We start from the raw sequence: 26,769 nt of genomic DNA on the forward strand, positions 1-26,769 counted from the left end.
ACCAGGTATTCGTAGTGACCCGACTGAGTACTGAAGGCCGTTTTCCACTCATCTCCAGATTTAATTCGGATGAGGTTGTACGCTCCTCTAAGGTCAATTTTAGAAAAAATCACAGCAGAACGTAACTGATCAAAGAGTACAGAAATCAACGGCAAAGGATAGGTGTTTTTAACTGAGATCTTATTCAGGGCTCTAAAATCAATGCAAGGTCTAAGCGAGCCATCCTTTTTCTCCACAAAGAAGAAGCCTGCACTTAAAGGAGATTTTGATGGTCTAATAAATCCTTTCTCAAGGCTCTCCTTTACATAATCATTCATAGCCGCAGTTTCTGGCCCGGATAATGCATATAATCTTCCCTTTGGCAATGCGGCACCAGGAATTAACTCAATAGCACAATCATAAGGCCGATGGGGAGGCAGAATGTCCGCATTGCCTTTGGAGAAAACATCAGCAAACTCCTGGTATTCCACCGGAATGAGTTCTGGAATGATAGCTGCTGCTCTGACTGGAAACGTGATACATTCCTTATCACAAAAAGTACCCCAATGTGAAATCTCCCCCGACCGCCAATCAATGGTGGGATTATGAAAGGCCAGCCAAGGGTGACCCAGAACAACTGGAACTGCTGGGCAATGTGTAAGAAAGAACTCGATTTTCTCGGAATGTAGAGCTCCTACTGTAAGTAGTACAGGGGGTGTACGGAGAGAAATAATCCCATTAGACAGCGGACTCCCATCTAAGCCATGCATGGTGACACACCTACCCAAAGGTAACTGAGGAATGCCTAAGGCCTTAGCCCAAGTTAAATCCATAAAGTTTCCTGCAGCTCCACTGTCAACAAAAGCCGACACCGAAGAACTGAAGCCGAGGCGAAACTGACTGCGCAGGGCTGGGTCATTCCAGCTACAGTCGTTCGACCAACGGCGAAACTCCGTACAATAAACCTCTGCAGGATTTCTACCCTGTCTGAGAGCGCGCAACTGACTTTCAGCGGACGCCTCTCTATCAGGGTCATCATACAAGAGCCCTAAAGACTCAAAAAAGCGTCAACTGACAACAATGCCGGATCCTCTGCTCTTAAACCAAATGCCCAGGTCTGAGGATCCCCCTGGAGCAAAGAAATAATAAACCCTACCCGCTGAGATTCAGTACCCGAGGAAGTCGGTCTTAAACGAAAATAAAGTTTACAGGATTCTTTAAAATTAAAAAACTCTTTTCTATCACCAGAAAAACGGTCAGGCAAATGCATCTTTGGTTCAGGGACTACCCTTGGGGAAGCTCGCAAAAGATCTTCCTGCGACTTCACCCGAAGAGAAAGATCCTGAACCATCTGAGTAAGTTCTTGAATCTGGCTGACTAAGAGCTGACCAGGATTTGGCCCTAAACCTGTTGGATTCATGAGGCCGATAAACTCTCACAAAACTGAATGAGAAAAAATTAAACCCCGTTTAATTTTAAGTTTTGGTATGGCCGGTAATAATGTTATGATTCCAGCACTCTGGTCAGAGAAGATCTTATGGCAAGGACTGGAGCACTGGAACTGAATGCTGGGGAAGGGAGCAGGACAGGAAAATAGCCCCTGGCACCCTAACTCTGTTGTCTCACCCGTGTTGTCAGAAATCCCCTGCGAGACTATGGTTTCTTGAGCCCTTGGCAGCCGCTTTTGAAGGGCGGATTATGTCTGCCCAACTTCGATGCCCCCCGGTCTTAATGAGAGACAAAGGGAAACCCGAGACAGGGTGATAACAAGAGGCCCTCTAACTAAACAACCAGGCCAGGGGCTAAGCAAACTCAAAACTATAATATGTGCGGAGAAACCGCCAGGAAAAAGGACAACCAAAATATCCACTTGTCCAATTCTCCTACCCGGCACCGCCAAGTACCAGAGAGGACTTGTGGAAGCGGAACCCTCCGCAAATGCTCCAAACACAAAATATAAAAGGTAAAGCGGCTGAGCCGCAACACACGGCAGAGCCGCAACTCACGAACACCACTGGATATAAAACGGTGATCAGTCAGGACTCCAGGGAACCAAACGACCTCTTGGGATGAGATGACAACTCCCGAATACCGGACTTCTGCGGACTGGAATGACCGGATACAGCAGGACTGGAAACAGACTCTCGGCAAACAAAGGCAGCATGCAGGAAGCTATTACCGGCGTCTGTGAGAAGCCCTGGGAGTGTATTTAACAAGGAGTCCTCCAATCAGCTGCTAATGGCTGATTAGAATAAATGCCGTGCAGCTGCCTTGCTGCACGGCCAGAGAGCAGGTGAATATCTTAATTTCCTAAAGCCTAGCAACGGGGAACGCGGTCCGCCAGTGGCGTCCCCGTTGCTAGGGTCCGTGCGGCTCAGCGCGCCCGGCGTCTAGCGTTGCTAGGGAGCCGGCGGCTGTACGTGCACGGCGTCTCTAGTTGCTAGGCGCCGGGCCGCGCAGACCATCAAGCGGACCCCGGCGCCTAACAGTATGACTCCCAAAAACAACAACCGCGTCATTGGGACCAACTGCGATTTTGGCAAGTTTAGGAGCCAACCATGTTGTTGAAGAACTGTCAGGGAGAGTGCAATGTTTTGCACCAACTGGTCCCTGGATCTCGCCTTTATCAGGAGATCATCCAAGTACGGGATAATTGTGACTCCTTGCTTGCGAAGGAGAACCATAATTTCCGCCATCACCCTGGTGAAAATCCTCGGAGCCGTGGACAGACCAAACGGCAATGTCTGAAATTGGTAATGACAATCCTGAATTGCAAACCTTAGGTAGCTTGAGGCAGTGGCTAAATGGGAACATGTAAGTAGGCATCCTTTATGTCTACCAAAACCTAGAGATGAGCGCCTGAAATTTTTCGGGTTTTGTGTTTTGGTTTTGGGTTCGGTTCCGCGGCCGTGTTTTGGGTTCGAACGCGTTTTGGCAAAACCTCACCGAATTATTTTTGTCGGATTCGGGTGTGTTTTGGATTCGGGTGTTTTTTTCCAAAAACACTAAAAAACAGCTTAAATCATAGAATTTGGGGGTCATTTTGATCCCAAAGTATTATTAACCTCAAAAACCATAATTTACACTCATTTTCAGTCTATTCTGAATACCTCACACCTCACAATATTATTTTTAGTCCTAAAATTTGCACCGAGGTCGCTGTGTGAGTAAGATAAGCGACCCTAGTGGCCGACACAAACACCGGGCCCATCTAGGAGTGGCACTGCAGTGTCACGCAGGATGTCCCTTCCAAAAAACCCTCCCCAAACAGCACATGACGCAAAGAAAAAAAGAGGTGCAATGAGGTAGCTGTGTGAGTAAGATTAGCGACCCTAGTGGCCGACACAAACACCGGGCCCATCTAGGAGTGGCACTGCAGTGTCACGCAGGATGGCCCTTCCAAAAAACCCTCCCCAAACAGCACATGACGCAAAGAAAAAAAGAGGCGCAATGAGGTAGCTGACTGTGTGAGTAAGATTAGCGACCCTAGTGGCCGACACAAACACCGGGCACATCTAGGAGTGGCACTGCAGTGTCACGCAGGATGTCCCTTCCAAAAAACCCTCCCCAAACAGCACATGACGCAAAGAAAAAAAGAGGCGCAATGAGGTAGCTGTGTGAGTAAGATTAGCGACCCTAGTGGCCGACACAAACACCGGGCACATCTAGGAGTGGCACTGCAGTGTCACGCAGGATGTCCCTTCCAAAAAACCCTCCCCAAACAGCACATGACGCAAAGAAAAAAAGAGGCGCAATGAGGTAGCTGTGTGAGTAAGATTAGCGACCCTAGTGGCCGACACAAACACCGGGCCCATCTAGGAGTGGCACTGCAGTGTCACGCAGGATGTCCCTTCCAAAAAAACCTCCCCAATCAGCACATGATGCAAAGAAAAAGAAAAGAAAAAAGAGGTGCAAGATGGAATTATCCTTGGGCCCTCCCACCCACCCTTATGTTGTATAAACAAAACAGGACATGCACACTTTAACCAACCCATCATTTCAGTGACAGGGTCTGCCACACGACTGTGACTGATATGACGGGTTGGTTTGGACCCCCCCCAAAAAAGAAGCAATTAATCTCTCCTTGCACAAACTGGCTCTACAGAGGCAAGATGTCCACCTCATCTTCACCCTCCGATATATCACCGTGTACATCCCCCTCCTCACAGATTATCAATTCGTCCCCACTGGAATCCACCATCTCAGCTCCCTGTGTACTTTGTGGAGGCAATTGCTGCTGGTCAATGTCTCCGCGGAGGAATTGATTATAATTCATTTTAATGAACATCATCTTCTCCACATTTTCTGGATGTAACCTCGTACGCCGATTGCTGACAAGGTGAGCGGCGGCACTAAACACTCTTTCGGAGTACACACTTGTGGGAGGGCAACTTAGGTAGAATAAAGCCAGTTTGTGCAAGGGCCTCCAAATTGCCTCTTTTTCCTGCCAGTATAAGTACGGACTGTGTGACGTGCCTACTTGGATGCGGTCACTCATATAATCCTCCACCATTCTATCAATGTTGAGAGAATCATATGCAGTGACAGTAGACGACATGTCCGTAATCGTTGTCAGGTCCTTCAGTCCGGACCAGATGTCAGCATCAGCAGTCGCTCCAGACTGCCCTGCATCACCGCCAGCGGGTGGGCTCGGAATTCTGAGCCTTTTCCTCGCACCCCCAGTTGCGGGAGAATGTGAAGGAGGAGATGTTGACAGGTCGCGTTCCGCTTGACTTGACAATTTTGTCACCAGCAGGTCTTTCAACCCCAGCAGACCTGTGTCTGCCGGAAAGAGAGATCCAAGGTAGGCTTTAAATCTAGGATCGAGCACGGTGGCCAAAATGTAGTGCTCTGATTTCAACAGATTGACCACCCGTGAATCCTTGTTAAGCGAATTAAGGGCTGCATCCACAAGTCCCACATGCCTAGCGGAATCGCTCCGTGTTAGCTCCTTCGTCAATGCCTCCAGCTTCTTCTGCAAAAGCCTGATGAGGGGAATGACCTGACTCAGGCTGGCAGTGTCTGAACTGACTTCACGTGTGGCAAGTTCAAAGGGCATCAGAACCTTGCACAACGTTGAAATCATTCTCCACTGCACTTGAGACAGGTGCATTCCATCTCCTATATCGTGCTCAATTGTATAGGCTTGAATGGCCTTTTGCTGCTCCTCCAACCTCTGAAGCATATAGAGGGTTGAATTCCACCTCGTTACCACTTCTTGCTTCAGATGATGGCAGGGCAGGTTCAGTAGTTTTTGGTGGTGCTCCAGTCTTCTGTACGTGGTGCCTGTACGCCGAAAGTGTCCCGCAATTTTTCTGGCCACCGACAGCATCTCTTGCACGCCCCTGTCGTTTTTTAAAAAATTCTGCACCACCAAATTCAAGGTATGTGCAAAACATGGGACGTGCTGGAATTTGCCCATATTTAATGCACACACAATATTGCTGGCGTTGTCCGATGCCACAAATCCACAGGAGAGTCCAATTGGGGTAAGCCATTCCGCGATGATCTTCCTCAGTTGCCGTAAGAGGTTTTCAGCTGTGTGCGTATTCTGGAAAGCGGTGATACAAAGCGTAGCCTGCCTAGGAAAGAGTTGGCATTTGCGAGATGCTGCTACTGGTGCCGCCGCTGCTGTTCTTGCGGCGGGAGTCCATACATCTACCCAGTGGGCTGTCACAGTCATATAGTCCTGACCCTGCCCTGCTCCACTTGTCCACATGTCCGTGGTTAAGTGGACATTGGGTACAACTGCATTTTTTAGGACACTGGTGAGTCTTTTTCTGACGTCCGTGTACATTCTCGGTATCGCCTGCCTAGAGAAGTGGAACCTAGATGGTATTTGGTAACGGGGGCACACTGCCTCAATAAATTGTCTAGTTCCCTGTGAACTAACGGCGGATACCGGACGCACGTCTAACACCAACATAGTTGTCAAGGACTCAGTTATCCGCTTTGCAGTAGGATGACTGCTGTGATATTTCATCTTCCTCGCAAAGGACTGTTGAACAGTCAATTGCTTACTGGAAGTAGTACAAGTGGGCTTACGACTTCCCCTCTGGGATGACCATCGACTCCCAGCGGCAACAACAGCAGCGCCAGCAGCAGTAGGCGTTACACGCAAGGATGCATCGGAGGAATCCCAGGCAGGAGAGGACTCGTCAGACTTGCCAGTGACATGGCCTGCAGGACTATTGGCATTCCTGGGGAAGGAGGAAATTGACACTGAGGGAGTTGGTGGGGTGGTTTGCGTGAGCTTGGTTACAAGAGGAAGGGATTTACTGGTCAGTGGACTGCTTCCGCTGTCACCCAAAGTTTTTGAACTTGTCACTGACTTATTATGAATGCGCTGCAGGTGACGTATAAGGGAGGATGTTCCGAGGTGGTTAACGTCCTTACCCCTACTTATTACAGCTTGACAAAGGGAACACACGGCTTGACACCTGTTGTCCGCATTTCTGGTGAAATACCTCCACACCGAAGAGCTGATTTTTTTGGTATTTTCACCTGGCATGTCAACGGCCATATTCCTCCCACGGACAACAGGTGTCTCCCCGGGTGCCTGACTTAAACAAACCACCTCACCATCAGAATCCTCCTGGTCAATTTCCTCCCCAGCGCCAGCAACACCCATATCCTCCTCATCCTGGTGTACTTCAACACTGACATCTTCAATCTGACTATCAGGAACTGGACTGCGGGTGCTCCTTCCAGCACTTGCAGGGGGCATGCAAATGGTGGAAGGCGCATGCTCTTCACGTCCAGTGTTGGGAAGGTCAGGCATCGCAACCGACACAATTGGACTCTCCTTGTGGATTTGGGATTTCAAAGAACGCACAGTTCTTTGCGGTGCTTTTGCCAGCTTGAGTCTTTTCAGTTTTCTAGCGAGAGGCTGAGTGCTTCCATCCTCATGTGAAGCTGAACCACTAGCCATGAACATAGGCCAGGGCCTCAGCCGTTCCTTGCCACTCCGTGTGGTAAATGGCATATTGGCAAGTTTACGCTTCTCCTCCGACAATTTTATTTTAGGTTTTGGAGTCCTTTTTTTTCTGATATTTGGTGTTTTGGATTTGACATGCTCTGTACTATGACATTGGGCATCGGCCTTGGCAGACGACGTTGCTGGCATTTCATCGTCTCGGCCATGACTAGTGGCAGCAGCTTCAGCACGAGGTGGAAGTGGATCTTGATCTTTCCCTAATTTTGGAACCTCAACTTTTTTGTTCTCCATATTTTATAGGCAGAACTAAAAGGCACCTCAGGTAAACAATGGAGATGGATGGATTGGATACTAGTATACAATTATGGACGGACTGCCACGGTTAGGTGGTATAAAAAAACCACGGTTAGGTGGTATATAATACAATTATGGATGGACGGACTGCCTGCCGAGTGCCGACACAGAGGTAGCCACAGCCGTGAACTACCGCACTGTACACTGGTTGATAAAGAGATAGTAGTATACTCGTAACAACTAGTATGACGACGGTATAAAGAATGAAAAAAAAACCACGGTTAGGTGGTATATATTATAATACAATTATGGTTGGACGGACTGCCTGCCGAGTGCCGACACAGAGGTAGCCACAGCCGTGAACTACCGCACTGTACACTGGTTGATAAAGAGATAGTAGTACACTCGTAACAACTAGTATGACGACGGTATAAAGAATGAAAAAAAAACCACGGTTAGGTGGTATATATTATAATACAATTATGGTTGGACGGACTGCCTGCCGAGTGCCGACACAGAGGTAGCCACAGCCGTGAACTACCGCACTGTACACTGGTTGATAAAGAGATAGTAGTATACTCGTAACAACTAGTATGACGACGGTATAAAGAATGAAAAAAAAACCACGGTTAGGTGGTATATATTATAATACAATTATGGATGGACGGACTGCCTGCCGAGTGCCGACACAGAGGTAGCCACAGCCGTGAACTACCGCACTGTACACTGGTTGATAAAGAGATAGTAGTATACTCGTAACAACTAGTATGACGACGGTATAAAGAATGAAAAAAAAACCACGGTTAGGTGGTATATATTATAATACAATTATGGTTGGACGGACTGCCTGCCGAGTGCCGACACAGAGGTAGCCACAGCCGTGAACTACCGCACTGTACACTGGTTGATAAAGAGATAGTAGTATACTCGTAACAACTAGTATGACGACGGTATAAAGAATGAAAAAAAAACCACGGTTAGGTGGTATATAATACAATTATGGTTGGACGGACTGCCTGCCGAGTGCCGACACAGAGGTAGCCACAGCCGTGAACTACCGCACTGTACACTGGTTGATAAAGAGATAGTAGTATACTCGTAACAACTAGTATGACGACGGTATAAAGAATGAAAAAAAACCCACGGTTAGGTGGTATATATTATAATACAATTATGGTTGGACGGACTGCCTGCCGAGTGCCGACACAGAGGTAGCCACAGCCGTGAACTACCGCACTGTACACTGGTTGATAAAGAGATAGTAGTATACTCGTAACAACTAGTATGACGACGGTATAAAGAATGAAAAAAAAACCACGGTTAGGTGGTATATATTATAATACAATTATGGATGGACGGACTGCCTGCCGAGTGCCGACACAGAGGTAGCCACAGCCGTGAACTACCGCACTGTACACTGGTTGATAAAGAGATAGTAGTATACTCGTAACAACTAGTATGACGACGGTATAAAGAATGAAAAAAAAACCACGGTTAGGTGGTATATATTATAATACAATTATGGTTGGACGGACTGCCTGCCGAGTGCCGACACAGAGGTAGCCACAGCCGTGAACTACCGCACTGTACACTGGTTGATAAAGAGATAGTAGTATACTCGTAACAACTAGTATGACGACGGTATAAAGAATGAAAAAAAAACCACGGTTAGGTGGTATATATTATAATACAATTATGGATGGACGGACTGCCTGCCGAGTGCCGACACAGCCGTGAACTACCGCACTGTACTGTGTCTGCTGCTAATATAGACTGGTTGATAAAGAGATAGTATACAATACTACTAATATACTGGTGGTCAGGCACTGGTCACCACTAGTAACACTGGCAGTGGCACTCCTGCAGCAAAAGTGTGCACTGTTTAATTTTAATATAATATTATTTATCATGTACTCCTGGCTCCTGCTATAACAACCTGCAGTGCTCCCCAGTCTCCCCCACAATTATAAGCTTTATATACAATACATTGATGTGCAGCACACTGGGCTGAGCAGTGCACACAGACTGAGTCACTGTGTGACTGTGTATCGTTTTTTTCAGGCAGAGAACGGATATATTAAATAAAACAAACAACTGCACTGTCTCTGGTGGTCACTGGTCACTGTGGTCGTCAGTCACTAAACTCTGTCTGCACTCTCTTCTAATCTACAGTATCACAGCAATCTCTCTCTCTCTCTCTCTTCTAAATCTAATCTAAATGGAGAGGACGCCAGCCACGTCCTCTCCCTATCAATCTCAATGCACGTGTGAAAATAGCGGCGACGCGCGGCTCCTTATATAGAATCCGAGTCTCGCGATAGAATCCGAGCCTCGCGAGAATCCGACAGCGTCATGATGACGTTCGGGCGCGCTCGGGTTAACCGAGCAAGGCGGGAAGATCCGAGTCGCTCGGACCCGTGAAAAAAAAAGTGAAGTTCGTGCGGGTTCGGATTCAAAGAAACCGAACCCGCTCATCTCTACCAAAACCATGAAATCTCCGTCCTCCGGACTGGAGATCACTGCCCTGAGAAATTCCATCTTGAAATTGAATTTCTTTAGGAAGAAATTGAGGGATTTCAGATTTAAGATTGGTCTGACTGAGCCGTCCGGCTTCGGGACCACGAAGAGGCTTGAATAAAAACCTTCTGTCACGATCCGGGTATCTGGACACCATTTCTTACCCATCAGATGCCTCCTAAGGCTGGCTCAGCGCTCCAGGACCGGATCCCATCTGTTATCCTAATGTTCACATTCCTGCATCCTCTCCTGTCTCTCTGAGACGCTGTCACAGTAACGCCTTATTACATCTGGCATGGCGTCTCCCGCGGCCTCCGCCGCCATCCCTGAGCTTCTGCATGCAGAGTGTCAGAGTGGCGATTACGTCAGCCGCGGTCTCCGCTGTGTCCGCGTGGTTGGATGTGCACTTGTCAGCCGGGCGTCTCCTGTCTCCAGTGGCCGGCGCCGCCATTACTGTTTTCATTACCACATGGATTACAAACCAAACTTCCCTCCAAGTGTCTGCATGGGCGCAGCCATCTTGGACTCTGTCAGCTGATCATTTCCTCCAATCTGTTGTCAGTATTGTTAATCTGCATAATTGCCTAGCCAATCCCTTCCTTGCTGCAGGTATAAATACACTGTGCCTGAGCAAGGAAGGCGTCAGTGCTTTGGTTGTCAAACCTAGTTCCTGTTTGTCTCTCTCCTGTGATTGTCTTCCAGGTTCCAGCTCCTGTCTCAAGACTTCCACCATAGAGACCCGCACCAGCATTCCACCTGCGGTGTAGCCTGACTCTCTGATCCATTGTGGATTCATCTGTTTCCAGCTTCAACATTACCTGCTTCCAGCTCAGCTTCCAGCAGAGTACAGCTTCTCTTAAAGGGCCGGTGTCCTTTCTACACTTTACCACTCTCCACCGGTATTATTATTTCTCCGCTCTCAAACTCTACATTTTACTCATATTGCATCGCTCTCAAGCTTCATTTATTATTTAACTGGTTCCAGCCAGTATCCACTCCGTGTTAACAACAGTCTGGTTCCAGCCAGTATCCACAGCAGCTGTTTTATCTTCAGCAACCCAGCTTTTCCTGGAACACCAGCTGGTACTATCCTGGGTTATCTCCATTGCTACAGTCGGGCCTGGTAAGGACTTTCCATCTAGAAGATTATAAGAACTATCTCACACTACCAGTGCCCTGTGGCTCCTGCCACCCTGTAGTACCCAGGAACTGTATTTATTCTTTGCTGACTTTTATGTTTTCTTTTACTGCTGCTGTGTTGCGGAGTTGTCATAATAAACATCATTGACTTTTATCCAAGTTGTCGTGGTCACGCCTTCGGGCAGTTATTATTCATGTTACTTACATGTCCAGGGGTCTGATACAACCTCCCGGGTTCCGGTACATCTCAGCCCCTACAACTGAGGCTGCCTCCCGTCAGCTCAGGCCCTCAGTTGTGACACCTTCTCCCTGCTGACTAAGGCCAATTTGAACAATCGGTGAGGGGGAACGTCTTGAAACCCCAGTTTGTACCCTTGGGACACTATTTGTAAAACCCACGAGTCCAGGTCCGAATGAATCCAGAACTGACTGAAGAGTTTTAGACGTGCCCCCACTGGTGTGGGCTCCTGCAAGAAAGCCCCAGTGTCATGCAGTGGATTTGGCAGAAGCAGAGGACAATCTCTGGTCCTGCGATCTTGAAGAGGCTACAGACCTCTTCCTTTTCCTTCCTCTACCTGCAAAGAAAGGGGAATCTTAACTTCTTGCATATCTATTGGGCCAAAATGACTGCGGTAGATAATGATGCGTCTTCATCCGTTGAGAGGGAACATAGGGCAAGAAGGTTGACTTACCATTGAAATGAGGATGCATCTTGCTGCCTTTCCAATGAAGCAAGTTTAATTTAGTAATAGGTGAAAAACCATCCCTACAAAGGTGTTAATCAGAGACTTGGCTTTGTGGACACTTTTCAGAGAACAAATTTGTTAGCATAAAAATAAAGCCAGAAAATGAAGAGCTGTTTAATCACGCAATTTGATTTTTTTGCCAGCATATTTCTTTTTCTCTGCAACCCACTGCTAAATTGTGCTTCCTAGATGTTTTTATAAAATCACTGAATCAAATCTAACTCTGATTACATCAGAGAAGGCCAGGTACCCTACACCATAACAGGGGGTATGAAATTTGACTTGTCTACTTAAAGATCACCAAAATCTGATAACAAGGTCAATTACATCCCTGGGTGGGATTGAACCACCAACCTTTTGGTTAATAGCCGTACACACTAATTGATTGAGACACTTTGCAAAAGTCCATACTGACAAAGGCTAATAAGCATTCATCTAAAACGTTTCCTAGAAAAACTTAAAAAAGTCAATAATCTGGAGAGTTTTTGTAAGATGTTTCTTCTATCAACCAACGAAGAAACACATTGGTACTTTCCCATGATGATTGAGTGCTTCAGGATCTCTTGCACTTACATGTGCAGCAGAGTACAGCAATGGAAGCATGTTGGGCCCATAACCCAGAGGTAGGCAGATTGAAACTATCCTCTGCTATATGCATTTTTTTGTTTGTTAATTAAAGTAATCCAAAACAGTGGCGCACCCAGGGGGGGTTTTAGCTGCATGAGTATTATTAATGACTGTCTAGCGTCCTCTGCAGCCTGCTGTCTTCCTGGTGGCACTTGCAAGTGCAATAAAAGTTAACTTTTTTTTAATTATAGTACATATATATCCATGTGCCTACATATATACACATGTATATACATACGTACGTACGTACGTACATACATACATATAAACACACACACACACACACACACATATGATATATATATATATACATGTGTATATATATGTGTACTGTATGTGTGTGTATATATATATATATATATATATATGTATGCATGTTTAATATGCTATGTATATGTGTATATGGATTCACTATGATCTCCCGGCCTCCCGGCGACCAGCATACCGGTGCCGGGAGGCTGGCTTACCAACAGTGTGGCGAGCGCAAATGAGACCCTTGCGGGCTCGCTGCGCTCGCCATGCTACGTGCGCCACACTATTCTATTCTCCCTCCAGGGGGGTCGTGGACCCCCACGAGGTAGAATAAGTGTCGGTATGCCGGCGGTCAGGCTCCCGGCGCCGGTATGCTGGTCGCCGGGAGCCCGACCGCCGGCATACTGAAGACCACCCGTGTATATGTATATGTATGTGTGTGTGTATGTGTGTGTATATATATATATATATATATATGTGTGTGTGTAGATATATGTGTATATATATATATATATATATATATATGTGTACATATATATATATATATATATATATATATATATACACACACACAGACACACTAGTTTTACGGACCCAGCATATACTGGGTCACCTCAGTCCCCACCCCCGTGATTGGCTCCGCCCAGTTCTGGAAACCCCCCCATGCAAATCCTGCGTTTGCCACTGCAAAACTGGGATTGATATTTTGGCTCTTTTATTTTTACTTAAAGTACAATAACTTTTACCATTTTAATTTGTTTTTATAGTATATTGACAGTATTGTTTTCTTTCAAAAATCCACTTAATTTTCTTTACCCTATTATTAAAATGGTAATTGACAAAAACAAACTACATTGTCACCAGAAGAGCAATACAAAATGTACAAGTGATATATTAAAATCATCTTTCCAGCTTGAATTTCAATGATGCATTGGGGCAACGATTTTGTGAGAAACATCTTCACCCTTAAATAAAGATTTTCTTAATTCCTTACCTGTGTGCTAATTAGATATCACCTTGTTTTCACATTAAACAGACTTCCACATGAGAAAGCAGCAAGGATGCAGTGGCGTTAATGTTTCCTGGTGTCAACCTGTATTATTTCAGTAGACATTGAAATGAGGATGCATCTTGCTGCCTTTCCAATGAAGCAAGTTTAATTTAGTAATAGGTGAAAAACCATCCTTACAAAGGTGTTAATCAGAGACTTGGCTTTGTGGACACTTTTCAGAGAACAAATTTGTTAGCATAAAAATAAAGCCAGAAAATAAAGAGCTGTTTAATCACTCAATTGGATTTTTCTGCCAGCATATTTTTTTTCTCTGCAACCCACTGCTAAATTGTGCTTCCTAGCTGTTTTTATAAAATCACTGAATCAAATCTAACTCTGATTACATCAGAGAAGACCAGGTACCCTACACCATAACAGGGGGTTTGAAATTTTGACTTGTCTACTTAAAGATCACCAAAATCTGATAACAAGGTCAATTACGTACCTGGGTGGGATTGATCCACCAACCTTTTGGTTAATAGCCGTACACACTAACTGATTGCGCCACAGAGACACATTGCAAAAGTATATACTGACAAGGTCTAATAAGCATTCATCTAAAACGTTTCCTAGAAAAACTTTAAAAAGTCAATAATCTGGAGAGTTTTTGTAAGATGTTTCTTCCATCAACCAACGAATAAACACATTGGTACTTTCCCATGATGAGTGAGTGTTTCAGGATCTCTTGCACTTACATGTGCAGCAGAGTACAGCAATGGAAGCATGCTGGGCCCATAACCCAGAGGTAGGCAGATTGAAACTATCCTCTGCTATATGCTTTTTTTTTGTTAATTAAAGTAATCCAAAACTGGGATTGATATTTTGGCTCTTTTATTTTTACTTAAAGTACAATAACTTTTACCATTTTAATTTGTTTTAATAGTATATTGACAGTATTGATTTCTTTCAAAAATCCACTTAATTTTCTTTACCCTATTATTAAAATGGTAATTGACAAAAACAAACTACATTGTCACCAGAAGAGCAATACAAAATGTACAAGTGATATATTAAAATCATCTTTCCAGCTTGAATTTCAATGATGCATTGGGGCAATGATTTTGTGAGAAACATCTTCACCCTTAAATAAAGATTTTCTTAATTCCTTACCTGTGTGATAATTAGATATCACCTTGTTTTCGCATTAAACATACTTCCACATGAGAAAGCAGCAAGGATGCAGTGGCGTTAATGTTTCCTGGTGTCAACTTGTATTATTTCACGAGACATTGAAATGAGGATGCATCTTGCTGCCTTTCCAATGAAGCAAGTTTAATTTAGTAATAGGTGAAAAACCATCCCTACAAAGGTGTTAATCAGAGACTTGGCTTTGTGGACACTTTTCAGAGAACAAATTTGTTAGCATAAAAATAAAGCCAGAAAATGAAGAGCTGTTTAATCACTCAATTGGATTTTTCTGCCAGCATATTTTTTTTCTCTGCAAACCACTGCTAAATTGTGCTTCCTAGCTGTTTTTATAAAATCAATGAATCAAATCTAACTCTGATTACATCAGAGAAGGCCAGGTACCCTACACCATAACAGGGGGTTTGAAATTTTGACTTGTCTACTTAAAGATCACCAAAATCTGATAACAAGGTCAATTACATCCCTGGGTGGGATTGAACCACCAACCTTCTAGTTAATAGCCGTACACACTAACTGATTGCGCCACAGAGACACTTTGCGAAAGTGCATACTGACAAACGCTAATAAGCATTCATCTAAAACGTTTCCTAGAAAAACTTTAAAAAGTCAATAATCTGGAGAGTTTTTGTAAGATGTTTCTTCCATCAACCAATGAAGAAACACATTGGTACTTTCCCATGATGAGTGAGTGCTTCAGGATCTCTTGCACTTACATGTGCAGCAGAGTACAGCAATGGAAGCATGCTGGGCTCATAACCCAGAGGTAGGCAGATTGAAACTATCCTCTGCTGTATGCTTTTTTTTTAATTAAAGTAATCCAAAACTGGGATTGATATTTTGGCTCTTTTATTTTTACTTAAAGTACAATAACTTTTACCATTTTAATTTGTTTTAATAGTATATTGACAGTATTGTTTTCTTTCAAAAATCCACTTAATTTTCTTTACCCTATTATTAAAATGGTAATTGACAAAAACAAACTACATTGTCACCAGAAGAGCAATACAAAATGTACAAGTGATATATTAAAATCATCTTTCCAGCTTGAATTTCAATGATGCATTGGGGCAACGATTTTGTGAGAAACATCTTCACCCTTAAATAAAGATTTTCTTAATTCCTTACCTGTGTGCTAATTATATATCACCTTGTTTTCACATTAAACAGACTTCCACATGAGAAAGCAGCAAGGATGCAGTGGCGTTAATGTTTCCTGGTGTCAACCTGTATTATTTCAGTAGACATTGAAATGAGGATGCATCTTGCTGCCTTTCCAATGAAGCAAGTTTAATTTAGTAATAGGTGAAAAACCATCCTTACAAAGGTGTTAATCAGAGACTTGGCTTTGTGGACACTTTTCAGAGAACAAATTTGTTAGCATAAAAATAAAGCCAGAAAATAAAGAGCTGTTTAATCACTCAATTGGATTTTTCTGCCAGCATATTTTTTTTCTCTGCAACCCACTGCTAAATTGTGCTTCCTAGCTGTTTTTATAAAATCACTGAATCAAATCTAACTCTGATTACATCAGAGAAGGCCAGGTACCCTACACAATAAGAGGGGGTTTGAAATTTTGACTTGTCTACTTAAATATCACCAAAATCTGATCACAAGGTCAATTAAGTCCCTGGGTGGGATTGAACCACCAACCTTTTGGTTAATAGCCGAACACACTAACCGATTGCGCCACAGAGACACTTTGCAAAAAGTACATACTGACAAAGGCTAATAAGCATACATCTAGAACGTTTCCTAGAAAAACATTAAAAAATCAATAATCTGGAGAGTTTTTGTAAGATGTTTCTTCCATCAACCAACGAATAAACACATTGGTACTTTCCCATGATGAGTGAGTGCTTCAGGATCTCTTGCACTTACATGTGCAGCAGAGTACAGCAATGGAAGCATGCTGGGCCCATAACCAAGAGGTAGGCAGATTGAAACTATCCTCTGCTATATGCTTTTTTTTTGTTAATTAAAGTAATCCAAAACTGGGATTGATATTTTGGCTCTTTTATTTTTACTTAAAGTACAATAACTTTTACCATTTTAATTTGTTTTAATAGTATATTGACAGTATTGATTTCTTTCAAAAATCCACTTAATTTTCTTTACCCTATTATTAAAATGGTAATTGACAAAAACAAACTACATTGTCACCAGAAGAGCAATACAAAATGTACAAGTGATATATTAAAATCATCTTTCCAGCTTGAATTTCAATGATGCATTGGGGCAATGATTTTGTGAGAAACATCTTCACCCTTAAATAAAGATTTTCTTAATTCCTTACCTGTGTGATAATTAGATATCACCTTGTTTTCGCATTAAACAGACTTCCACATGAGAAAGCAGCAAGGATGCAGTGGCGTTAATGTTTCCTGGTGTCAACTTGTATTATTTCACGAGACATTGAAATGAGGATGCATCTTGCTACCTTTCCAATGAAGCAAGTTTAATTTAGTAATAGGTGAAAAACCATCCCTACAAAGGTGTTAATCAGAGACTTGGCTTTGTGGACACTTTTCAGAGAACAAATTTGTTAGCATAAAAATAAAGCCAGAAAATGAAGAGCTGTTTAATCACTCAATTGGATTTTTCTGCCAGCATATTTTTTTCTCTGCAAACCACTGCTAAATTGTGCTTCCTAGCTGTTTTTATAAAATCAATGAATCAAATCTAACTCTGATTACATCAGAGAAGGCCAGGTACCCTACACCATAAGAGGGGGTTTGAAATTTTGACTTGCCTACTTAAAGATCACCAAAATCTGATAACAAGGTCAATTACATCCCTGGGTGGGATTGAACCATCAACCTTTTAGTTAATAGCCGTACACACTAACTGATTGCGCCACAGAGACACTTTGCGAAAGTGCATACTGACAAAGGCTAATAAGCATTCATCTAAAACGTTTCCTAGAAAAACTTTAAAAAGTCAATAATCTGGAGAGTTTTTGTAAGATGTTTCTTCCATCAACCAACGAAGAAACACATTGGTACTTTCCCATGATGAGTGAGTGCTTCAGGATCTCTTGCACTTACATGTGCAGCAGAGTACAGCAATGGAAGCATGCTGGGCTCATAACCCAGAGGTAGGCAGATTGAAACTATCCTCTGCTGTATGCTTTTTTTTTTTATTAAAGTAATCCAAAACTGGGATTGATATTTTGGCTCTTTTATTTTTACTTAAAGTACAATAACTTTTACCATTTTAATTTGTTTTAATAGTATATTGACAGTATTGTTTTCTTTCAAAAATCAACTTAAATTTCTTTACCCTATTATTAAAATGGTAATTGACAAAAACAAACTACATTGTCACCAGAAGAGCAATACAAAATGTACAAGTGATATATTAAAATCATCTTTCCAGCTTGAATTTCAATGATGCATTGGGGCAACGATTTTGTGAGAAACATCTTCACCCTTAAATAAAGATTTTCTTAATTCCTTACCTGTGTGCTAATTAGATATCACCTTGTTTTCACATTAAACAGACTTCCACATGAGAAAGCAGCAAGGATGCAGTGGCGTTAATGTTTCCTGGTGTCAACTTGTATTATTTCAGTAGACATTGAAATGAGGATGCATCTTGCTGCCTTTCCAATGAAGCAAGTTTAATTTAGTAATAGGTGAAAAACCATCCCTACAAAGGTGTTAATCAGAGACTTGGCTTTGTGGACACTTTTCAGAGAACAAATTTGTTAGCATAAAAATAAAGCCAGAAAATGAAGAGCTGTTTAATCACTCAATTGGATTTTTTTTGCCAGCATATTTTTTTTCTCTGCAACCCACTGCTAAATTGTGCTTCCTAGCTGTTTTTTATAAAATCACTGAATCAAATCTAACTCTGATTACATCAGAGAAGGCCAGGTACCCTACACAATAAGAGGGGGTTTGAAATTTTGACTTGTCTACTTAAATATCACCAAAATCTGATCACAAGGTCAATTACGTTCCTGGGTGGGTTTGAACCACCAACCTTTTGGTTAATAGCCTTACACACTAACCAATTGCACCACAGAGACACTTTGCAAAAAGTACATACTGACAAAGGCTAATAAGCATTCATCAAGAACGTTTCCTAGAAAAACTTTAAAAAGTCAATAATCTGGAGAGTTTTTGTAAGATGTTTCTTCCATCAACCAATGAAGAAACACATTGGTACTTTCCCATGATGAGTGAGTGCTTCAGGATCTCTTGCACTTACATGTGCAGCAGAGTACTGCAATGGAAGCATGCTGGGCCCATAACCCAGAGATAGGCAGATTGAAACTATCCTTTGCTATATGCATTTTTTTTGTTAATTAAAGTAATCCAAAACTGGGATTGATATTTTTGCTCTTTTATTTTTACTTAAAGTACAATAACTTTTACCATTTTAATTTGTTTTAATAGTATATTGACAGTATTGTTTTCTTTCAAAAATCCACTTAATTTTCTTTACCCTATTATTAAAATGGTAATTGACAAAAACAAACTACATTGTCACCAGAAGAGCAATACAAAATGTACAAGTGATATATTAAAATCATCTTTCCAGCTTGAATTTCAATGATGCATTGGGGCAACGATTTTGTGAGAAACATCTTCACCCTTAAATAAAGATTTTCTTAATTCCTTACCTGTGTGCTAATTAGATATCACCTTGTTTTCACATTAAACAGACTTCCACATGAGAAAGCAGCAAGGGTGCAGTGGCGTTAATGTTTCCTGGTGTCAACTTGTATTATTTCAGTAGACATTGAAATGAGGATGCATCTTGCTGCCTTTCCAATGAAGCAAGTTTAATTTAGTAATAGGTGAAAAACCATCCCTACAAAGGTGTTAATCAGAGACTTGGCTTTGTGGACACTTTTCAGAGAACAAATTTGTTAGCATAAAAATAAAGCCAGAAAATGAAGAGCTGTTTAATCACTCAATTGGATTTTTTTGCCAGCATATTTCTTTTTCTCTGCAACCCACTGCTAAATTGTGCTTCCTAGCTGTTTTTTATAAAATCACTGAATCAAATCTAACTCTGATTACATCAGAGAAGGCCAGGTACCCTACACAATAAGAGGGGGTTTGAAATTTTGACTTGTCTACTTAAAGATCACCAAAATCTGATCACAAGGTCAATTACGTCCCTGGGTGTGATTGAACCACCAACCTTTTGGTTAGTAGCTGTACACACTAACTGATTGCGCCACAGAGACACTTTGCAGAAGTAAATACTGACAAAGGCTAATAAGCATTCATCTAAAACGTTTCCTAGAAAAACTTTAAAAAGTCAATAATCTGGAGAGTTTTTGTAAGATGTTTCTTCCATCAACCAACGAATAAACACATTGGTACTTTCCCATGATGAGTGAGTGCTTCAGGATCTCTTGCACTTACATGTGCAGCAGAGTACTGCAATGGAAGCATGCTGGGCCCATAACCCAGAGGTAGGCAGATTGAAACTATCCTTTGCTATATGCATTTTTTTTTGTTAATTAAAGTAATCCAAAACTGGGATTGATATTTTTGCTCTTTTATTTTTACTTAAAGTACAATAACTTTTACCATTTTAATTTGTTTTAATAGTATATTGACAGTATTGTTTTCTTTCAAAAATCCACTTAATTTTCTTTACCCTATTATTAAAATGGTAATTGACAAAAACAAACTACATTGTCACCAGAAGAGCAATACAAAATGTACAAGTGATATATTAAAATCATCTTTCCAGCTTGAATTTCAATGATGCATTGGGGCAACGATTTTGTGAGAAACATCTTCACCCTTAAATAAAGATTTTCTTAATTCCTTACCTGTGTGCTAATTAGATATCACCTTGTTTTCACATTAAACAGACTTCCACATGAGAAAGCAGCAAGGATGCAGTGGCGTTAATGTTTCCTGGTGTCAACCTGTATTATTTCAGTAGACATTGAAATGAGGATGCATCTTGCTACCTTTCCAATGAAGCAAGTTTAATTTAGTAATAGGTGAAAAACCATCCCTACAAAGGTGTTAATCAGAGACTTGGCTTTGTGGACACTTTTCAGAGAACAAATTTGTTAGCATAAAAATAAAGCCAGAAAATGAAGAGCTGTTTAATCACTCAATTGGATTTTTTTGCCAGCATATTTCTTTTTCTCTGCAACCCACTGCTAAATTGTGCTTCCTAGCTGTTTTTATAAAATCACTGAATCAAATCTAACTCTGATTACATCAGAGAAGGCCAGGTACCCTACACCATAACAGGGGGTTTGAAATTTTGACTTGTCTACTTAAAGATCACCAAAATCTGATCACAAAGTCAATTACGTCCCTGGGTGTGATTGAACCACCAACCTTTTGGTTAGTAGCCGTACACACTAACTGATTGCGCCACAGAGACACTTTGCAGAAGTAAATACTGACAAAGGCTAATAAGCATTCATCTAAAACGTTTCCTAGAAAAACTTTAAAAAGTCAATAATCTGGAGAGTTTTTGTAAGATGTTTCTTCCATCAACCAACGAAGAAACACATTGGTACTTTCCCATGATGAGTGAGTGCTTCAGGATCTCTTGCACTTACATGTGCAGCAGAGTACAGCAATGGAAGCATGCTGGGCCCATAACCCAGAGGTAGGCAGATTGAAACTATCCTCTGCTATATGCATTTTTTTTTTGTTAATTAAAGTAATCCAAAACTGGGATTGATATTTTGCCTCTTTTATTTTTACTTAAAGTACAATTTCTTTTACCATTTTAATTTGTTTTAATAGTATATTGACAGTATTGTTTTCTTTCAAAAATCCACTTAATTTTCTTTACCCTATTATTAAAATGGTAATTGACAAAAACAAACTACATTGTCACCAGAAGAGCAATACAAAATGTACAAGTGATATATTAAAATCATCTTTCCAGCTTGAATTTCAATGATGCATTGGGGCAACGATTTTGTGAGAAACATCTTCACCCTTAAATAAAGATTTTCTTAATTCCTTACTTGTGTGCTAATTAGATATCACCTTGTTTTCACATTAAACAGACTTCCACATGAGAAAGCAGCAAGGATGCAGTGGCGTTAATGTTTCCTGGTGTCAACTTGTATTATTTCAGTAGACATTGAAATGAGGATGCATCTTGCTGCCTTTACAATGAAGCAAGTTTAATTTAGTAATATGTGAAAAACCATCCCTACAAAGGTGTTAATCAGAGACTTGGCTTTGTGGACACTTTTCAGAGAACAAATTTGTTAGCATAAAAATAAAGCCAGAAATGAAGAGCTGTTTAATCACTCAATTGGATTTTTTTGCCAGCATATTTCTTTTTCTCTGCAACCCACTGCTAAATTGTGCTTCCTAGCTGTTTTTATAAAATCACTGAATCAAATCTAACTCTGATTACATCAGAGAAGGCTAGGTACCCTACACAATAAGAGGGGGTTTGAAATTTTGACTTGTCTACTTAAATATCACCAAAATCTGATCACAAGGTCAATTACGTCCCTGGGTAGGATTTAACCACCAACCTTTTGGTTAATAGCCGTACACACTAACCAATTGCGCCACAGAGACACTTTGCAAAAAGTACATACTGACAAAGGCTAATAAGCATTCATCTAGAACGTTTCCTAGAAAAACTTTAAAAAGTCAAGTGAAGGAGATCCAACTGAGGCAGCACAAGGGAACTCTCGAAAGAGGAACAAGGCAAGAGGAAGATCTGAGACAAAGAAATCTGACTTTTACCAGAGCTGACCAGAGGAAAGCACAAACACAGTCCCCCTCTACCACAAATAATGCAGTCGAGTTTCCCACATTTGGGGAAATCACAGGGGTCAGCATACCCAGAATGCAATGAATGAACCTCACCCTGGGAGAACAATCTTCATGACCATGGTATCTCCTATGCAAAATAAGTATGATTTGGGATAGGGCTGGGGAGGGCCGCTGCTCAGGCACATCTCTGTCAAGTAAAGGAGATTCAACTGAGGCAGCACAAGGGAACTCTCATCTGGGGACAACAACTGCAGGGAGAACACATATTTTCAGATGAACATGGGAGGGCAGAAGGCTGCCTAATACTGAAGCACCCCCAAACAACAAACCAAATGCAACAACTAGTGCAAGCATTCCTGGGGGAAGGCCTGCAGCAGATGGATTTGCATATGATGTCATCCAAGCAGTGGGTCAAAGTTGGCTTCAACCCTCGTCTGCATATGAAAAGAAAAAAGGGATGTGCAGGGCATGGCGTCCTTTTGTGGCGCTTGGATGAACCCTCCTTCGGTGTGGGGCTCATGTTGGCTATGCCCCAGCCCCTGAAGCATTCAAGATGATTTCTTGCAGCAGCTGGGCACTGTAACAGCTCCAGAGTTGCTCTGTAAAGCATGTAAAAGGGTGTGGGCCCTGCAGCACTACCTGTAGTATGCATTGTGCGTTGGAAGGCACAAAGTAAGCAGACGGGAGAGGTCAGGATAGTGCGCAAGGGCATAGAAGGGAGCGGCTCAAGAAAAGAGAAGTGGAAACAGACAGCAAACTAGGCTGGAGAAAGACCTGAGACAAAGAGATCTGAATTATATGAGAGCCGACCAGAGGAAACACAAATTATGCAGTCAAGTGTCCCACATTTGGGGAAATCGCAGGAGCAGCACACCCAGAGTGCAATGGGTGAGCCTTGCCCTGGGAGAAGCACCTTCCTGATCATAGTATCTCACCTGGCAGGTAAATAGGAGTTGGGCTAGAGCTGGGGAGGGTCGCTGCTCGTGCACCCCCCTGTCAAGTGAAGGAGATCCAACTGAGGCAGCACAAGGGAACTCTCGAAAGAAGAACAAGGCTAGAGGAAGATCTGAGACAAAGAAATCTGACTTTTACAAGAGCTGACCAGAGGAAAGCACAAACACAGTCCCCCACTACCACAAATAATGCAGTCGAGTTTCCCACATTTGGGGAAATCACAGGGGTCAGCATACCCAGAATGCAATGAATGAACCTCACCCTGGGAGAACAATCTTCATGACCATGGTATCTCCTATGCAAAATAAGTATGATTTGGGATAGGGCTGGGGAGGGCCGCTGCTCAGGCACATCTCTGTCAAGTAAAGGAGATTCAACTGAGGCAGCACAAGGGAACTCTCATCTGGGGACAACAACTGCAGGGAGAACACATATTTTCAGATGAACATGGGAGGGCAGAAGGCTGCCTAATACTGAAGCACCCCCAAACAACAAACCAAATGCAACAACTAGTGCAAGCATTCCTGGGGGAAGGCCTGCAGCAGATTGATTTGCATATGGTAATGCCATCCAAGCAGTGGGTCAAAGTTGGCTTCAACCCTCGTCTGCATATGAAAAGAGAAAAGGGGCGTGCAGGGCATGGCGGCCTTTTGCGGCGCTTGGATGACCCCTAGTTCGCATTAAACACCTCCACCCTCCTTCGGTGTGGGGCTCATGTTGGCTATGCCCCAGCCCCTGAAGCATTCAAGCTGATTTCTTGCAGCAGCTGGGCACTGTAACAGCTCCAGAGCTGCTCTGTAAGGCAAGTAAAAGGGTGTGGGCCCTGCAGCACTACCTGTAGTTCGCATTGTGCGTTGGAAGGCACAAAGTAAGCAGATGGGAGAAGTCAGGATAGTGCGCAAGGGCATAGAAGGGAGCGGCTCAAGAAAAGAGAAGTGGAAACAGACAGCAAACTAGGCTGAAGAGAGACCTGAGACAAAGAGATCTGAATTATATGAGAGCCGACCAGGGGAAACACAAATTATGCAGTCAAGTTTCCCACATTTGGGGAAATCAAAGGGGCAGCACACCCAGAGTGCAATGGGTGAGGCTTGCCCTGGGAGAAGCACCTACATGATCATCGTATCTCACCTGGCAGGTAAGTAGGAGTTGGGCTAGAGCTGGGGAGGGTCGCTGCTCGGGCACCCCCCTGTCAAGTGAAGGAGATCCAACTGAGGCAGCACAAGGGAACTCTCGAAAGAAGAACAAGGCTAGAGGAAGATCTGAGACAAAGAAATCTGACTTTTACCAGAGCTGACCAGAGGAAAGCACAAACACAGTCCCCCACTACCACAAATAATGCAGTCGAGTTTCCCACATTTGGGGAAATCACAGGGGTCATCATACCCAGAATGCAATGAATGAACCTCACCCTGGGAGAACAATCTTCATGACCATGATATCTCCTATGCAAAATAAGTATGATTTGGGATAGGGCTGGGGAGGGCCGCTGCTCAGGCACATCTCTGTCAAGTAAAGGAGATTCAACTGAGGCAGCACAAGGGAACTCTCATCTGGGGACAACAACTGCAGGGAGAACACATATTTTCAGATGAACATGGGAGGGCAGAAGGCTGCCTAATACTGAAGCACCCCCAAACAACAAACCAAATGCAACAACTAGTACAAGCATTCCTGGGGGAAGGCCTGCAGCAGATGGATTTGCATATGGTGATGTCATCCAAGCAGTGGGTCAAAGTTGGCTTCAACCCTCGTCTGCATATGAAAAGAGAAAAGGGGCGTGCAGGGCATGGCGGCCTTTTGCGGCGCTTGGATGACCCCTAGTTCGCATTAAACACCTCCACCCTACTTCGGTGTGGGGCTCATGTTGGCTATGCCCCAGCCCCTGAAGCATTTAAGCTGATTACTTGCAGCAGCTGGGCACTGTAATAGCTCCAGAGCTGCTCTGTAAGGCAAGTAAAAGGGTGTGGGCCCTGCAGCACTACCTGTAGTTCGCATTGTGCGTTGGAAGGCACAAAGTAAGCAGATGGGAGAAGTCAAGATAGTGCGCAAGGGCATAGAAGGGAGCGGCTCAAGAAAAGAGAAGTTGAAACAGACAGCAAACTAGGCTGGAGAGAGACCTGAGACAAAGAGATCTGACGAGAGCTGACCAGGGGAAACACAAATTATGCAGTCAAGTTTCCCACATTTGGGGAAATCACAGGGGCAGCACACCCAGAGTGCAATGGGTGAGCCTTGCCCTGGGAGAAGCACCTACATGATCATAGTATCTCACCTGGCAGGTAAGTAGGAGTTGGGCTAGAGCTGCGAAGGGTCTGTCAAAGTCAGAAAAATATCTCTATGCACACTACCATATTTGCACCTCACCCAGGTCCGTGCTGCGCATGCGTACGCTCTCCCGTACGTGCGCATACTCACAGTCGCGGGCACCCGCAGGCGCATGGTATGCGTATTTACGGTAGAGTTTATGTGGTTGTAGCGTGCGACTCAATCGTAACATATTTTCACTAATAATGTATTTTGTAGATCATGGTCCCTTTGATAGATTCTGAAAGTTTGGTTAATATAGAATGTTTATGAACAGAGGAATCCCTCTTTGTTTGATACGAAGGGTCAGACAGGAGTAATACAGTGGTGTTTAGTATCCATCGGAAGAATATTTAATTAGAAATATTCCGGTGTTGGTTTGAAGCAGATCAATCGCTCGTGCGAATAGTTATGGACATAAGAAGTTTATGAACATTTACTTTATTTGCACTTTATTACCCATGCGGCGGGAAACCCAGTTTCCCTCCCACCTGAGCAGTTGGAAATAGTCACAGCCCACCTGTATGAATCAACCTATGACCTTTTGTTATAATGCGAAGCCGAATTCCTGTGTCCAATGAACAATGAGATTGTAGGGACCATTGAATTGTATTGTGTGTGGGGCATAAATAGGCAGGCCGACCGTATCCAGTTCTCTCTCTCTTCAACGGTTCTCATTGCTGATAATCGGGAGCTGGATATCGAGGCGCATGCGATCGTTCCCCTAGTGCGTAAGTTTTCTCCGTAATCATATTGTCTTACTGTGAGCCATCTCTCTCTCTCTCTATCTCTCTCTCTCTACTCTTTCTCTCGTATTTTCCTTTAATTGTATTGTATTGTATTTCCTGTGTAGTTTATCTGGTTAGTTGGTTTATGTTATATTGTAGTGTATGCTTTGTACTGTGATTCTTTTTGCAAGTATAATAGTCATAATACATATAATAGGTTTCGGACCCTAAGCCCAGGTATCTGTGTATTCTTTATAGTGTTAAGTATTCTCTGAGCGCCGGTGACGCTCAAGCAGCTTTGTAGTTAATCAGGTTACACCAGGTTGCACTTACACTCTGTCTCTACACT

The 26,769-nt window shown here is 42.9% G+C and overlaps 5 non-coding genes and 1 pseudogene across 5 annotated transcripts; all 6 read right to left on the bottom strand.

The window, feature by feature from the left end:
• Positions 1-22,411: 22,411 nt before the first annotated feature.
• Positions 22,412-22,575, bottom strand: LOC134993423 (U1 spliceosomal RNA). The gene has a single exon (XR_010197222.1). It is a non-coding gene; the product is annotated as a U1 spliceosomal RNA (small nuclear RNA).
• Positions 22,576-23,218: 643 nt separating this feature from the next.
• On the bottom strand, positions 23,219-23,381 carry LOC134993415 (U1 spliceosomal RNA). Its single transcript, XR_010197219.1, has one exon. It is a non-coding gene; the product is annotated as a U1 spliceosomal RNA (small nuclear RNA).
• A 152-nt stretch (positions 23,382-23,533) lies between these two features.
• Positions 23,534-23,697, bottom strand: LOC134993410 (U1 spliceosomal RNA). Its single transcript, XR_010197214.1, has one exon. It is a non-coding gene; the product is annotated as a U1 spliceosomal RNA (small nuclear RNA).
• Positions 23,698-24,389: 692 nt separating this feature from the next.
• Positions 24,390-24,531, bottom strand: LOC134993420 (U1 spliceosomal RNA; annotated as a pseudogene).
• Positions 24,532-24,683: 152 nt separating this feature from the next.
• Positions 24,684-24,847, bottom strand: LOC134993412 (U1 spliceosomal RNA). The gene has a single exon (XR_010197216.1). It is a non-coding gene; the product is annotated as a U1 spliceosomal RNA (small nuclear RNA).
• A 671-nt stretch (positions 24,848-25,518) lies between these two features.
• Positions 25,519-25,675, bottom strand: LOC134993414 (U1 spliceosomal RNA). Its single transcript, XR_010197218.1, has one exon. It is a non-coding gene; the product is annotated as a U1 spliceosomal RNA (small nuclear RNA).
• Between the last annotated feature and the right edge of the window lie 1,094 nt (positions 25,676-26,769).

The sequence above is a fragment of the Pseudophryne corroboree genome, unplaced genomic scaffold (genome assembly GCF_028390025.1).
Source record: "Pseudophryne corroboree isolate aPseCor3 unplaced genomic scaffold, aPseCor3.hap2 scaffold_1276, whole genome shotgun sequence".
NCBI lineage: Eukaryota > Metazoa > Chordata > Amphibia > Anura > Myobatrachidae > Pseudophryne > Pseudophryne corroboree.